Source organism: Mustela nivalis, assembly GCF_964662115.1.
Source record: "Mustela nivalis genome assembly, chromosome: 7".
NCBI lineage: Eukaryota > Metazoa > Chordata > Mammalia > Carnivora > Mustelidae > Mustela > Mustela nivalis.
The window spans coordinates 40,541,372-40,556,307 of NC_139026.1; the positions used below are offsets into that span (position 1 = coordinate 40,541,372).

General features: G+C 39.8%; 1 long non-coding RNA gene across 2 annotated transcripts in view; it reads right to left on the reverse strand.

Annotated features, from left to right (window-relative positions):
- The window catches only part of LOC309869113, a 33,392-nt gene extending 18,981 nt beyond the window's left edge, over window positions 1-14,411 (reverse strand). The window contains exon 1 of one of the 2 annotated variants that reach the window (XR_014313995.1): window positions 14,331-14,411. This is a non-coding gene — a long non-coding RNA (uncharacterized lncRNA). The remainder of the gene's footprint in view (window positions 1-14,330) is intronic. The other variant, XR_014313996.1, reaches the window with a different exon arrangement.
- Window positions 14,412-14,936: the final 525 nt, after the last annotated feature.

Here is a 14,936-nt window from a genome sequence, read left to right on the forward strand (position 1 = left end):
AATTTTGTCAGTAAGAAATAAAACCAGTATCTTGGCTTCCTCAGCAATGCTATAATAACCATTAATGATGAGTGAAGAAAAAAATGGAAATTTGTAATTATTATATATTAGTTATCTTAGCAATAATAAATATTTAATTTTAACATAGTGTGGAGAATCATTTTGGCTTTAAATATCAAAACTGGGGGCACTTGGGTGGCTTAGTCATTAAGTGTCTGGCTTCGGCTCAGGTCATGATCCCAAGGTCCTGGGATCCAGTCCCTCATCTGGCTCCCTGCTCAGTAGGAAGCCTGCTTCTCCCTCTCCATCGCCTCCTGCTCATGTTCCATCTCTTGCTGTCTCTTGCTCTGTCAAATAAATATATAAAATCTTTAAAAAAAATTTAAAAACTGATCCATGTATGCTATAATCAACTGATAAAAATGAAGAGTATGAATTAACCTGATTTAAACTTTTTGACAACTCCAGGTAAATATCTTTATGGATATTTATATCCTCTGTCTCCTTCAGAACTAAATTCACTTACTCACTTAGCTCTTACAATCCTTGTTGCAATTCAATTCAACAAGATTGATTGATTGATTGATGATTGATTGATTAAAGGGCAAAGAGAGAGGGAGGGAAAGAATCCCAAGGAGGCTTCATACCCAGTGCCCAGCATGAATCCTGGGGTAGGGCTAATATCACAACCCTGAGATCACCTGAGCTGCAATCAAGAGTCAGACACTTAACTGAACCAAACAGGTGCTCCTCCATGAGATTCACTGAGTGAAGTCTGGAGTTGGGTGCTATGTTAGGCAGAATAAGACATGCAAAGGAGAGTAAAATAAATTCCTTGCCTCTAAGAGTTTCTGGTCTGATAGGGTAGGTGAGACAAGTACAAAGTGGTAAGTATTGAAGTGAAGTACATAGTTGTGTCTTCACAAATATATAAAGGGCAATTCTGTGGAAAAGGACAGAATATGTGTTTTCAAAATTGGCCAGTCTGCCATGACATAAAAAACCATTCCTTGGCTGGTTGGCTGGGAAATAACTGTACTGTAGAAGTAATTTGGCCATTGCCCCAGGGAAACGTCTGGTTTCAGATCTATGTAAAGCTGGAGGAAATAATGCTTACCACCTCTCTGTTTTACAAGCTTATTCTGTGGATAAATTGTATGATATTTTTAAAGGTCCAAATTTCATGAGGACATAAAAATGAAATTTGGTTAGTCAATCTAACCCATTAGGATACATAAAAATGTTAATAGTGCTTCCACACATTTCTTTGTATAAAAATCACCATAGGATTGAAAATGCCACCCCATTTTCTTCAACAACTCTATAAAGAACACTGTAACTTCAGATGTGGAATCAAAGTAAGCAGACCCGGCAGTATCATGAGGATGGACCCATGCCCTGAGCGACCACTGGTCCTTTCCAGACACAGAAAAGGAAGATTTGCCCGAAGAAACACTAAATGTCTTAGAAATAAAAACCAGTATGTGAATGTTGATTGAAAGGGTTGATATCATGTTAATGGCAAGCATTCAAGAGTAATTTGAAAGTTGGTATATGAAAGTTGACTGAAAGAAAGGGTCAAAGGGAAAAACCAAAGAAGTTAGAGGAAAACAGGGTAATGTGGGAGCACGAGAGCCATATTTAAATATACAACAGGTGGTCATGAGCTGAGAGGTCAGAACTTGGACCAAAAAATGTCTAGAAATAAAGTGATGTAATTTGGGGTTGACTAGAAAGAAAAGCTTCTAACGATTATGATTTTACAAAATTATTCGTAGAGGTAATTTGAGAAGGTAATCAGTTTCCATCACTGGTAATGCTCAATTTGAGTATGAACAACCACACAGTACTAAGAGTAATTAAAGGGAGGAGGAGGAGAGGAAGGACAACCACCATGGAAATTTGTTGGGCTCTTCATCATGTGCCAGGTTCCAGGCTAAGCACTTTATGTGCAGGATTTCGTGCCATCCTCACCACAACCCTATGTTGTATATTATTATTTCCATTGAAAAGAGAAGAATCTGGGGCATGGAGGATATAAATAACTTTCCCAAGGTCACACATATAGTATGTAGCTAAGCAGAGACTTAAATTGAATTCTGCCTCCTAAATCTATCATCTCACATGCCTGTCATATCCCTATCATTGGAAATGATGAATAATTTTTTTAAAAGATTTATTTGTTTGTTTGTTTGTTTTATTTGAGAGAGAGGGAGAAGCAGAGTCCCTGCTGAGCAGAGAGCCAGATGCAGGACTCCATCCCAGGGCCCTGGGATCATGACTTGAGCCGAAGGCAGACGCTTAACCGACTGAGCCACCCAGAAGCCCCTGAGTAAAAGATTTAAACAGCTTTTTATTTTTGCAAGGGACAGGTAAATCAATGATCTTATGCTATTGTTGTTGTTTATCTTTCGAACTCAGAGATTCTACAACTGTATAAATATAAGGAATGGACAATTAGATGATGTGTGAGTGTTATCAAACAAGTTACTGCCAGAACTGTGATTGGAACCTACTTCCTACATCTCAATCAGTCCAGTGCTCTTTTCCACAAGATCATTCTGCCTTCCAAGTCTGGATTTAGGTGTGGGGAGAAAGAAAGCATGGATGTATAATATGGCAAAATTCTGCCCAACTAATGCTGACAACAGGCAAGAATGGAAAGGGCATCCACCCCTCACATGTTAGGACGACCTCGAACAGAAAAAAAAGATGCAGGAGAGCTTTGTGTTTCCCAAGTAGGTAAAAAAGCTCCTTAAAGCTTGAGAAGGGCTGAGATGCTGTCAGTGGGAGCCATGTACTCTAGCTCCAACACTTACACTTACATTAAGGGTAATGGGGACTCTGTCCTGGACTTGTTAAACTCTTCAGTATATGAGCTGGCACACAGCCAAGATTTCTTATTTTTTTCCATATTCTGTTTGAGGTTAAGTGCTTTCCTATAGTTTTTCTCCTCAAATCTTTATAATAACCTTGTCAGAAGATAGGAAATATATTATTTTTACCTATTTTTTAAATATTTTGTTTATTTATTTGATATAGAGAGAGATCACAAGTAGGCAGAGAGGCAGGTAGAGAGAAGGGGGGCAAACAGGCTCCCCACTGAGCAGAGAGCCTAATGCGGGGCTTGATCCCAGGACTCTGAGATCATGACCTGAGCTGAAGGCAGAGGCTTAACCCACTGAGCCACCCGGGTGCCCCAGGAAATATATCATTAGCCTAGGCCCATTTTATAAGTGAGGAAACTGAAACTCATGAATGGGATGTAAATGAGTCAGTCACATTGCTGGTACATGACCCAGCTGAGAACATGCAGATAGGCCAACGCACAGAGCAATGTTCTTTCTCTGACACGACATTGACTCTCTTCTCTAGGCTATAAGATGAGATAACACAGAGGACTTCAAAAGCAAGCGCAATAGTCATATGCATATCTTACGTTACATTTCCTTCATATACTACTTTATTTTTCCAAAAGAGAATCTGGCTTAAGGTATAAATATCACATTTACTAATCCACCCATAGCATTCTTGTGCTTCAACTGTATATCTATTTAAGTTAACTTAATGATTACAAAAGACACATTTGGAAACTATTATATATGTAGATTAACTTATGGGTTCATTTGGAAAAAGGGAAAAATTACTAGAAAAAAGCAAAACAGACTACATTCACAAGGAAACAGAAATAGACATACTTGTAATTTTAACATGATTCAGTGGCATATCCCAGTGGAACATTATTTTTATTTCAGTTTTTTGTTTTATCAACATCCATTTTTTTTTTTTCACATACCAATAATTGAGAGTTCAGAAAGTGATTTTCTCAGGGACAATGAGGTCTACATCATGTGTATCACACATTTGTAGAGATTAGGGCCAAAGGAAACAAACAGATTTAACAGTGAATAAACATTAAAAAGACTAATCTTGAGAGTTTGAAAGGCTATCGCCATCTTTTTACTGAAGTCAAGGAATCCAGACTCCCTAAGAAGCAGGGTGGTAAGGAAAGGAAAAACAGGCTTATGTAAATCGAAGATAGCAGGTTAACATTTTCTTTTCAGCCCTGTTTCATTGTTGGAGCACAGAAAGTCTCCCCACCCACTTCGAACTGCTGAAGCAAGCGTGCTTAAAAGTAGGGAACATCTTTGGATTATTTCTTTTAATAACAGAAAGTACACTTCTTGGTCATAAACACTGGAGACCACAAAGACCAGCATTCAGAACAAATCTGTGGGGGAAAAGACCTGTCTCTGGGCCAATAAAAAAAGGAAAGACTAAAAAACAAATTAGGAATGAAAAACCACATCGAATTTTTAAGTGTAGGTGATAGATCGCTAGAGGTTACAGGCTAATCCTAATATGTGGGATACTGGCTTTTTTGAGGGTAAATAGGTGATGGAATATAATGGACAACCTTGGGACATTCTAACCAATAGTGTAATGGCTGGGTTTCCATGGTAACAGCACAATACATGCTCTAGACAACTAGATTGAACCAATAGGGAAGAAAGTAATTTAAAACAAACAGTACCAATGAAAGATGTTACTCAACATGGCCATAATTGTGTATAAAACCCTTGCCCCTTAAAATAAAATACTCTAAGAAGAGAACTTACAAAATCTAACAACAACAACAACAACAAAATGTAGATCCTGGAAGCATCTATTGGATTCAGAGGCAAGAAGTTAAAAGTGTATATACATTCTCCCTATCTTAAAGATGACAAAATCAGGGCTTTCTGGGGTTAAGTAACTTTCATGAGTTTATGCAACTGACAAGTGGTAGAAATCATTTGACATAGCTGGCAGGACCAGTATCTGTACATTTCCACCAAGATGCTTCTACCTAGACCTGGAGAGAAACATGTCAGGGGCCAAATGAGCACCTGTGTGAATGGAAATCCCCATTTCAGTAGCTGAAGTTCTGTCCCACCAATTCTGTTTAAAGCCTCTTTGCTGAACCTGACATGATTGGGTGTACCGACCCAACAACTCAGAAGGGTCAGGCTCTGGAATAGACTTGCAAGTCACATGCCTATAAATGGCACTTTAAGCCATGGGTTTTGAATGTACTACAGATCATTAAAAGGTGAGAAGACCGATGAGCTAACATGGTCCTGGGAAATATGGATAGTTAAGAGCTTCAAAGAGGGAGAAACCTTAGGGGAAAAAAAAAGTAGTTTCCAGAAAAAAGGATCTGAATGGTAGGAAAAAAAAACAGAAGAAATTGGTTTTGTAGAAGTCTCCAACGAGGGAATGGTCAACTTTGTAAAATATTACAGAAAGGTCAAGTATTGTTGCATAATATTCATAGGTTATATAGTAGCAATAGGATAAAGGCCAACTTCAGAAACAGTTCCAAACCTTAAAATAAATAAATAAAACAAAACAAATAAACCATCCAGATTATACAACTCTGACATAGAAGATAGCCCAGGAAGTATCTTTTCTATCTTAATATTTATAAAGAAATTATCATACCCCTAAATCTGGTAACAATTCAATTTCTATAGATAGGAAATGAGATCACGTAAATCTTTTCAACTCTCATACACCACACATTCCAAGAATCCTAATCTTCCTCAATTTCCTTTCCTAATGAGTTTACAAAACCTCTATGTGTGTCTCACCAGAGCCCCCAAAGCCAACTTTTCATCTCCCATGTAGCTCATGATTTTCTTCTTCCCTTGCTTCTCATTCCTACAGTGATGCCTGATAATAATGATGATGATGGTATTATTTTTTAATTTTATATTATTTGCCCCAGGGGTACAAGTCTGTGAATCTGCTGATATTATTAATAGCAACTCCCATTTATTGAGCACTTATTATATGCCGAATATGTTTGAGTGCACCATAGGACTTGTTTTTTTTAAGATTATATTTATTTATATATATATTACATATTATATATCTATATTTATATTTATATTTTTTACATATTTATTTATTTTTGAGAGAGAGAGAGAGTACGAGCAGGGTGGGGCAGAGGGAGAAGCAGGTTCTTGCTGGGCAGGGAGACCAACATGGGATTCTATCCCAGGACCCTGGGATGGTGACCTGAGCAGAAGGTAGCTGCTTGAAAGACTGAGCCACAGAGGCACCCTCACAGGACTTATTTTTAGTCCTCAGAACAACAGGGTCAGAGACATAAAGGAAGTTGCCCAGGGCTACACAGAAGAAAGGAGCAGAGAACCAGGACTCCCCTCCCCGTCTGTCTGGCACGCCAGCCTGGGCTCTCCACTACCACACATTTGGAAGCTCCGAAGGCATGGCACAGCTAGCTCTGCTCCCAGTGGAGAGGGCGACACAGCAGCTACGGACACTGTGTGCCTGGTCTGCCTGCAGTAATGTCAGGAGACACTGCTATTTTCCTCCAGGTCTAGAGGTAGGCTAACGGGTGTCTGCTGTAAAGGCTACTATATTTGCTTCATTCACAAATAATAACTGTAAGTGGCATTTTCACATGCTATTGCTGGCATTAAGGTGAGCACAATCCTTCATCAGAGACTTCTCAGTCATTTTGGGAAATAAGGCACCAGGGAGTCAGCCCCAATGGACCCACAAACTTGTATAGGCATGTCTGAATCCAAACGGGAATATGACTTAGACCCCAATTAAAACCTCTGACATGTATAAATCTGCTTGAAGTCTCGTTAGACAATGCTGAGCTGCAGAGAGAGCTGCACTTTAAAGAAAGAGAGACACCACTTCCTCATATCAGGGAGATCATAGGAGAAGAATAAATGAAACAAGATGGAGACAAACCATAAGTGACTCTTAATCTCACAAAACAAACTGAGGGTTGCTGGGGGGAGGGGGTTTGGGAGAAGGGGGTGGGATTATGGACATTGGGGAGGGTATGTGCTTTGGTGAGTGCTGTGAAGTGTGTAAACCTGGTGATTCACAGACCTGTACCCCTGGGGATAAAAATATATGTTTATAAAAAATAAAAAATTAAAAAAAAAAAAGAAAGAGAGACAATAGGGCTCCTGGGTAGCTCAGTCTTAGGCTCAGGTCATGATCCTAGGGTCCTGGGGTAGAGCCACATCAAGCCACACATCGAGCCCCACATTGGGCTCCCTGCTCGGCAAGAAGCCTGCTTCTCCCTCTCCCACTCCCCCTGCTTGTGTTCCTTCTCTCCCTATGTCCCACCCTGTCAAATAAATAAATAAAATCTTAAAACAAACAACAAAAAAAGACAAGTTTACAGAACACAGCTGCCGGAACAAAGGAAAGGATTGGGGGCTGCCATCAACAAAGTATGTATGCCCTAAGCTTGGGACACACTGGGAAAAAATGAGAAGGCTCAAGGAGCATTAAGTGCCCAAAGGAGACTGGCCCAGAGAGAGTTGTTTAAAAGAGCAATTTACTGCGACCTATAAGTTAAAAAGGAAAGATAAGCAAACCTTTATCAACCCAAAGCTTCAGCTAATCAGAGTTTACAGCTTAAATTGTGAAATTTCATTTGTTTTTCCTGATAAGAAGAATTAGGTAAGAGACCTGGTCTCACTTTCATTTTTGGCTACCCAGAAGTTTGGTTCTGAGTTTGAGGCTTAATTACAGCCAAGTAACTACAATGTGTGTCTTTACTGACTACGTACTTACTTTTTTTTCCCCCTTCTAGAAATTGTCTATTTACCCTGTTTCTAAATTTTTATTTGTATTTACACTTAATCATTTAACAATAGGTAAACTTTGAGAGAAATATTTTCATTATGGACACATAATAGAAGATGACTGATATATGATGATACATTGATAGATAAATACAAAGACACGCAGATATGTAAGTGATGACTAGAGATCACCGACAAATTAGCATAAAACAGGAAGAAACTTGGCAGGTTTTGGTGATTCATTGTGAGAATACAGGAGATTCAAGAATCATAAAAAGCCAAAAATGAGTCCCAAATAATCCAGCTCCAGGGGCTAGGGAGAAAATGTTATCGGTTGAGACCGTGAAATATATCCTGAGAAGCTGGGAAGGATAATGAGTTTAGTTTGTCCGTGTTCACTTCGAAAGACCTGGAAATATCCAGGAGGTAGTTCAATAGAGGAGTCTATGGGCTTGGAGAAATGTTCTGAACTGGAGACATACTTTTTTTGTTTTTATTTTTTATTTTTCCAGCAGCAGTAAAGAAAGTAGTTTTAACACAGGAATAAAAGCAGAATGTCCTCACCTCCTGGACTTAGCCCGAATAAGAGAAGAAACAATTCAAGGACAGAATTCTCACTAACACCGGCACCGAAGGCGAAAACAAAATCGGAAATAGGCAAAAAGTTTTGAGTGGAACTGGGAAAGCACAGCGTTTGGAAAATAAAGGGATGAAGGTGTCAAATGAAGCAGAAAAGTCCAGTAAGAAAATGCTGAAAATACTTAAAAAATTGGGGCAATTAGATTACTCATGACCTTATGAAAAGTAGTCTTAGTAACATGGTGGGAGCAGAAGCCACTCATTTGAGAAGTGTAGATGAGAGGAAAGGAAAGCGCAGAAGGCAGAAACCCCCACAGAAGTCAGAAGATTTGAAGGGAAATTGAAAAGCAGGTGGAGGCTTGTGTTATACCTTCTGGCTGGAAGTCTGGCCAAAGGAAGGTAAAGGAGTTCAGTTGCACACCCTCCAGCAGGGCACAGAGGAAGCACCGGAAGGCTCCCTGTTTTTGTCCCAAAGGGTACACAGAGGTGCTGAGGGAACCAGTGTGCTACAAGTGGGCCTGGGGTAAGGACGACAAGGCCACAGAATAGAAGATCCAACCAAACAGAAACTGTAGTGGGTGCTAATGATTTACATGAATACTGGGATACCTTCGCCAAGGACCAGAGGCAATCAGCTGCACCCCAGCAAACAGCAATGTCCACCAGGGGTAAGACCAGCTTAGGCGCATGCTGCATTTAAAACTAGAAATGGCTCTGGGAAAACTCAGACCAAGAACCCCCACCTTCATGCCAGAGTCTGTTAGCATCCCCCTACACAACAATTTTCTTGAAAAAAAAAAAATTCTCTTGAAAAAGAGGAAAGGAGAGAACTGTTTTTAAGAAAGGGGAGAAATAGGCAAGCCTGGGTGGCTCAGTCATTAAGCATCTGCCTTTGGCTCAGGTCATGATCCCAGTGGGCTCCATAATGAGCCCTGCATCGAGCCCCACATCTGGCTCCATCCCAGGGTCCGATGGAGGTCCTGGAATCGAGCCCCACATAGGGCTCCCTGCTTGGCAAGCCTGCCTCCCCCTCTCCTTCTGCCTGCTGTTCCCCTTGCTATTCTCTCTCTGTGTGTCAAATTAAAAAAAATCTTAAAAAATAAGAGAAAAAAAAAAAAAAGAAGGGAGAAATTGTCCTGATAAGGAGTCTAACTTTGTCTTGAATGACCATCTACCCAAATGATGGCTCTTTTAAAAGCTTTAAAAGACTCCAAACTTCAAAAGGATACACTTAGGGTTTTGAGGGCTTTGTGTTCTGGTTTTATGTTTCCCACTATGAAGGTAATGGAGATTAGAGTACAAAAAGAGATCAATCATGAAAAATAAAAACACATTCTCATTTTTGCACACGTTCACTATTGTACATAAGTTTTTATTCTTCTATGCTTACAAAAAAAAATGTCCTTGGAAATATAGCTAGGATTATGGTACGATTATGCAACGAAGAAGGTAAAGGTAAAACATTTGCATACATTTTTAATTAACATAAGTGACCATCCAATAGGAAAGTAGAAGGTGGGGATAAGGAAGGCCAGATCATGTCATTCCAGATGGCAGAATCCTTGGAGTGGCAGGATCTTTTCTCATGAAGCTTAAAAAAAGGGGGAGGGGGTATTTATAGATGTCTTTTTTGTAGAGAAGCAGAAAACACAAAATTTTACAATTCTGGGGTTGTCTGTATTTGAAGGGATACAGCAGAAATGATACATCCCTGGAAAAGCCTTGGGGTGGTTCTGGTAGAGAAGCAGCAACAGCATTCCATAAGGAAAGGGAGGATGCAAGAAAGCTGATTTATGATGGAATGAAGTTTGAATAGGGTAAGCAGTGAAGCTGAGGTCCCCTTTCATAACAGAAGCACAGATTGTGACACCAGGCAAGAGTTAACCACAGAAATGAGTAAGTCTGGGGCATCAGGGATGAGCTCATTTTGATGTTTCAAAGGGAAATGTGGCATCAATGGCTTCAGTCTGAATACAAGTTAAGGTCCAAGATATAGCTGGAGGCCTGGTGAAACCAGCAATATTTGATGTAATTTGAACTCACCAAGGTCAAAGCAGGCCAATCCTCAATGATGGAGGACTGGACTGTGGGTTCTGAGGCTCATTCTGGTAGAAGTCCTGGTTAGGCACTGATACAAATTTCTGAGTAGAAATTTCAGGCCAGGGAGCAGTGTCTGCTCTTCCGTGCAGTCAGCCCATGCTACCCTCAACCCTCACTATCTGGTGGTAACAGCCTTCCTCACTGACCAAAGCACACATGTTTTTCAAATCACCAACACTTTCACCACCTAAAGTCTCCTTAATTCTCTTCCCCAGCAGACGCTGTTTTGTAAAATGTTATCTACTATCGAGAGGCAAATATTGATGAGAGGAGGAAGTTAAGTGGTTAAGTGGTGGGAAAGGCATCAAAGCACTAAGCAGTACGTCATAGATCATCAGCCAGAATTTCTAGAGAGCCAGACCTGGGGGAGAAAGAACAAAACAAGAAGAGCCAACTGGAAGACATGTGGAGTGGTTTGCATTCTTTCAACCTCAAGAGTGACAGCAGCCAAGAATAGAGAAAGACATTTTCCTGAGAGGCAAAAGTCTGAAACTCAGTTATATGTGTTCTGTTCCTGGCTGCCCTCGCCTAATCATAATGACATTACATGAGGAAAATACAAATTAATCATTAGATGAGAATTAGGGGCATGTTTACTCTTGGCCTTGTTAGCCTGAACTTGGAAGAAGGACTGGGGCAATGGTGCTCAACTTGGCTGCATGTTGAAATCACCTGGGAGACTTAAAATGCTGATCTTTGTGAGTTCCCCAGGTGATCCTAAGGGGTACCCCAAATTGAAAACTACTAGTCTTGGGAGTATTCTGAGAGAAGTTTTTTTGGCCAAAGATGAAGAAGGGGAAGAATAGGACTTTTATACCAAGGAGCTAACAAAAGCTTGTGCACATCAGAGTTTCTGAGTCCCATGTATGCTTTATTCTCCTACTGGTCCAGGTCAAGTAAAGAAATCACGCAGTTGCCTATTACATGGGTTCACCCGATGCACACAACAATATCACCTCTAGGAAGGGAAATGGAGAACCCAGAACGAGAAATGATGGCTGTTCACACTCCTGGTACCGAGGCATGGGGAATGCCACTGGGGGGAAATGTGGTTTCTCTTCCTGCCCATCTCCTCTTTCCAGAGGACCAGACTCACTCCACGTGGGGAATATGCTAGGGCTTCCACATCGTGTGCTGGGTAAGCACTGATTTAGTCATCTGTTCTGGTTTGAAGACATAGGATGAGTTCATGATAAAATAACCCGAACCCACCAGAAAGGTGATGCAGAACTGAGACTCGGTCAACACACTGAAGTTTCAGGGTCAGAAAAGGCGGTCAAAACTGACATGGTATAGTGGGAAAATGACACTAAGGGCAAATACGCAAAGCTCTGTCCAAGCTGAGATGTTCTTTCTGTTCCTAAAACTTAGAAAACAATCCTCTGACCCTGCTACATCATACAAGGTCCTTAGGGACACAAACAACCCAGGAAGGAACAACTGATCTCAGAGGAGATAATCACATGCATGACACAGTCAAAGACCCATTTGCCTAATTTAATACCAGACTCGGGCCCCTCCACAATAACAATGTTTGGTCTCATTTCCAGTGCCCTTTCATTTTATGACTTAGTTTCTAATTTGTTTGTTTACAGTTGCTATTTATTCTTACCCTGGCAATGTGACTTATTATATTATGTCAGATGTGTCCTTCTCTGCATGGGGGAAGAAAATTAGCTGTGAAGACTTCCTCTGACACCACATCTAAATCATATAGAACCAAATTTTCAAATATTCCAGATGAGATAAACTATTAAGCAAATATTGCACACAAGAGGATTTAGGAAATTTACAAATGGCTTTTAAACCATGGCAGTATAAGTTATTTCTATGAACTTCCTCCTTGGCCAAGATGACACTTTAATCCCTAAAAGAGCTGATATATGTGCAAGTGACCAGCCCGGAGCCTGGTGGTAGCTGATCGTCATTAATGAAATATGAATCTGAGTCTTACCCTTCAAAAGAAGCCACGATTCTAATAAGTGGGAACATTTGGGAGAAGATGACTGATCACTTTAAAGTCAGCAATGCTAAAAAAGTCTGATGGTATGTTTTCTCTGATGTGGTCTGGCTGTTACAAGCACAGCTTCAGAGGTAGATTCCAGAATGTACTCGGGAGATTGAGTACAACCTACCGGTCTCCAATCCACCAGCCTCACGTCAGACAGCCTTATTCTGACCCTACCAGTATCACCTTTGTTGATCTCACTTCCTGTCTATTTTACCTTCCCACTTTAGTGGGACTCTTAGTTCCAGACACTCCTGTCTCACTTCTCAATTGCGTTTTAGATTTCTACCCAACATGTACTGACACCTGTGTAGTTCTGTTATTTGATAATGTACTTTACTTGGCTAAGTCTCAGCAAGCCTCATTATCTAAGAACTGGCCTCCCAACCAGCACTGATATGGATTCCCTTCACAGTACTGGACCAAGCGACTTAAATTTGACATGTTCTGTAGACTTTAGACAGCAAATTTTTGAAGTTCTAAAAAAGAGAAAACCATGTCCAATGCCAAATCCAAATAACAATAGTGATACATAACGATGGGAAACTCTTTATAATAAAATTGTATTAATACATTTAAATATTATTTTTTCTTTTTTTCTCTTCTTGATCTTTAAATGTGAGAGTACCCTGAGTTTCGTCCTTAGGCATTTCTCTTTCTCACTGCACTCACTCTTTAAGTGACTGTATTGAATCTTGTGGCTTTACACATATGAATTCTCTGCTCACTTTCAAATTTATATCTTCAGGCCAACCCACTCTGCTGGGCTCCTAGCTTATATATCCTGCACCTTGATGTCTACCCTTGGAGGTTTGCAAACATTTTAATCACGATGTATCTGCGCTTGAACTCTTGATTTCCCCTCCAAAGACTACTCTTTCTTTAAGTCTTGCCCATCTCAGTGGATGATACCGCTATCCACCATGTTGGAAGGAAGAGAAAAAGGCAGGCAGGTGGAAAAAAAGGAAGAAAGGAAGACAAGAAGGCATATGTAGGTAAGGAAAGAAAGAGGTTGGGGAGACAACCAGTTAATAGGAGTATAACGTGATACTGAGAAGTATGTAAGCAGAAACAAAATTTTAAATAGAATTTTGGTGCACAAATCACTTTCCAAAAACTGCCTTAGGACACTGTTCATGTTTTATTTATTGATCAGATTTTAAACTAAATTTTAAGAATGAGAGACAAGCATCACAGAGGTCAACATTTTAAAATATGGATGTTAGGGTCAGCAATGTCATTTTAAAAAGTCTCTATGACGTAACATGCCATCCAGCCCATCGATACTCTGCTAAAGTAAAACAAACAAACAAAAAAAAACAAAAAACCCTACCGAAAACAATTACTACCTGTTTTTGAAACATGACTGTCAAGATAAAAAGACTAAGAGAAGTCTAGAATAATAGTTTACATTAAGTACAGTAGTCGGTTTAGGGAGCAGCCATTTGGGAAATATTGTCTAAATGGATGTTGGGTGATGTTTCCTTATTTGAAGGCAGGTTTTAAAACCAAATTTAATGAACCAAGAGCTCCAAATGTGGATTAAAAAATGTGTTAAGAAAAAAGAAAGACAAGGAAGAATCCCCAACACCTTTTCCTTACCTCTCTTTTCACAGGTGCATAATCATCACTGAATGCATATCCTTGTTCATGAGTTTAATCCCACATGGTCAACATTTGGCTATGGTTAGCATTTCCACCATGGGTATATCAAGACAACAATGGAGCAACTTAATTCTCTTACCTGCTCGCATGCACAATCAATCAAGTCTGCATATATTTGTTGGGTGTCTTCTGGTATAAGACCTTCTGCTCTGTCCTGCAAAACACTTCTCTAACTTCACTTTTGCCTAGAAGTTGACCCTCTTCTGTACTGTTATTACTATTACTATCACCATCATTAACATCATTGTCAGTTATTAACTTTAAACTAAAAATCTGCTATAGAGCACAAGTTTCACCAGAACATACATTTTAAAGGAGAAAATAAACGATTTGCTTGAAAAAGGTGCTTTGCTCACCTCCTTTCATTTCAGAGATTTTCTTTCTTCCTTCTTTTTTGCTCTGTCATGCTGACTCAAGCAGTTCCACCAGATCCCACAGACTAATGGCTGTGGGATGGATGCCAATTACCCTGTAGACATGTGCTTCTCATTGGCTTATCTTTACTCATTATTCTGTTCTTAATATCATTGTGCAAAGAATCTGAAGATTACGAAATAACAAGGTTTTCCAATATGTTGCTGTGTTTAAACATGTGATAAATTAACAAGGGGATAGTGCAATGAAAGTATTTGCATTTAATTTCCATTCAAGGCACAGAGCTAATACAGCACTAGAGAGAGAAAGCCATTTGGTTTATTCTCAAGAGTTTGGGTGAGCACAAAACTAAATAAAGCTGAACCACAACACTGTAGGACTTATTAGATCCGCATGACCAAATGGTGGCACCCTAAACAGTGGACCAAACAGCTTTCTTTCCCTCTTTACAAACTGTTGCAGCAGAGATGCAAGATTTCCATAAATCTAGCAAAATACCACAAGGGGAAAGCATTTTGTATGTCAGTGTCCCCTAGGTACATATTTCTTAAGGAAAGTTTTCATTAAGACAAAAAGGTTAGTGAGAA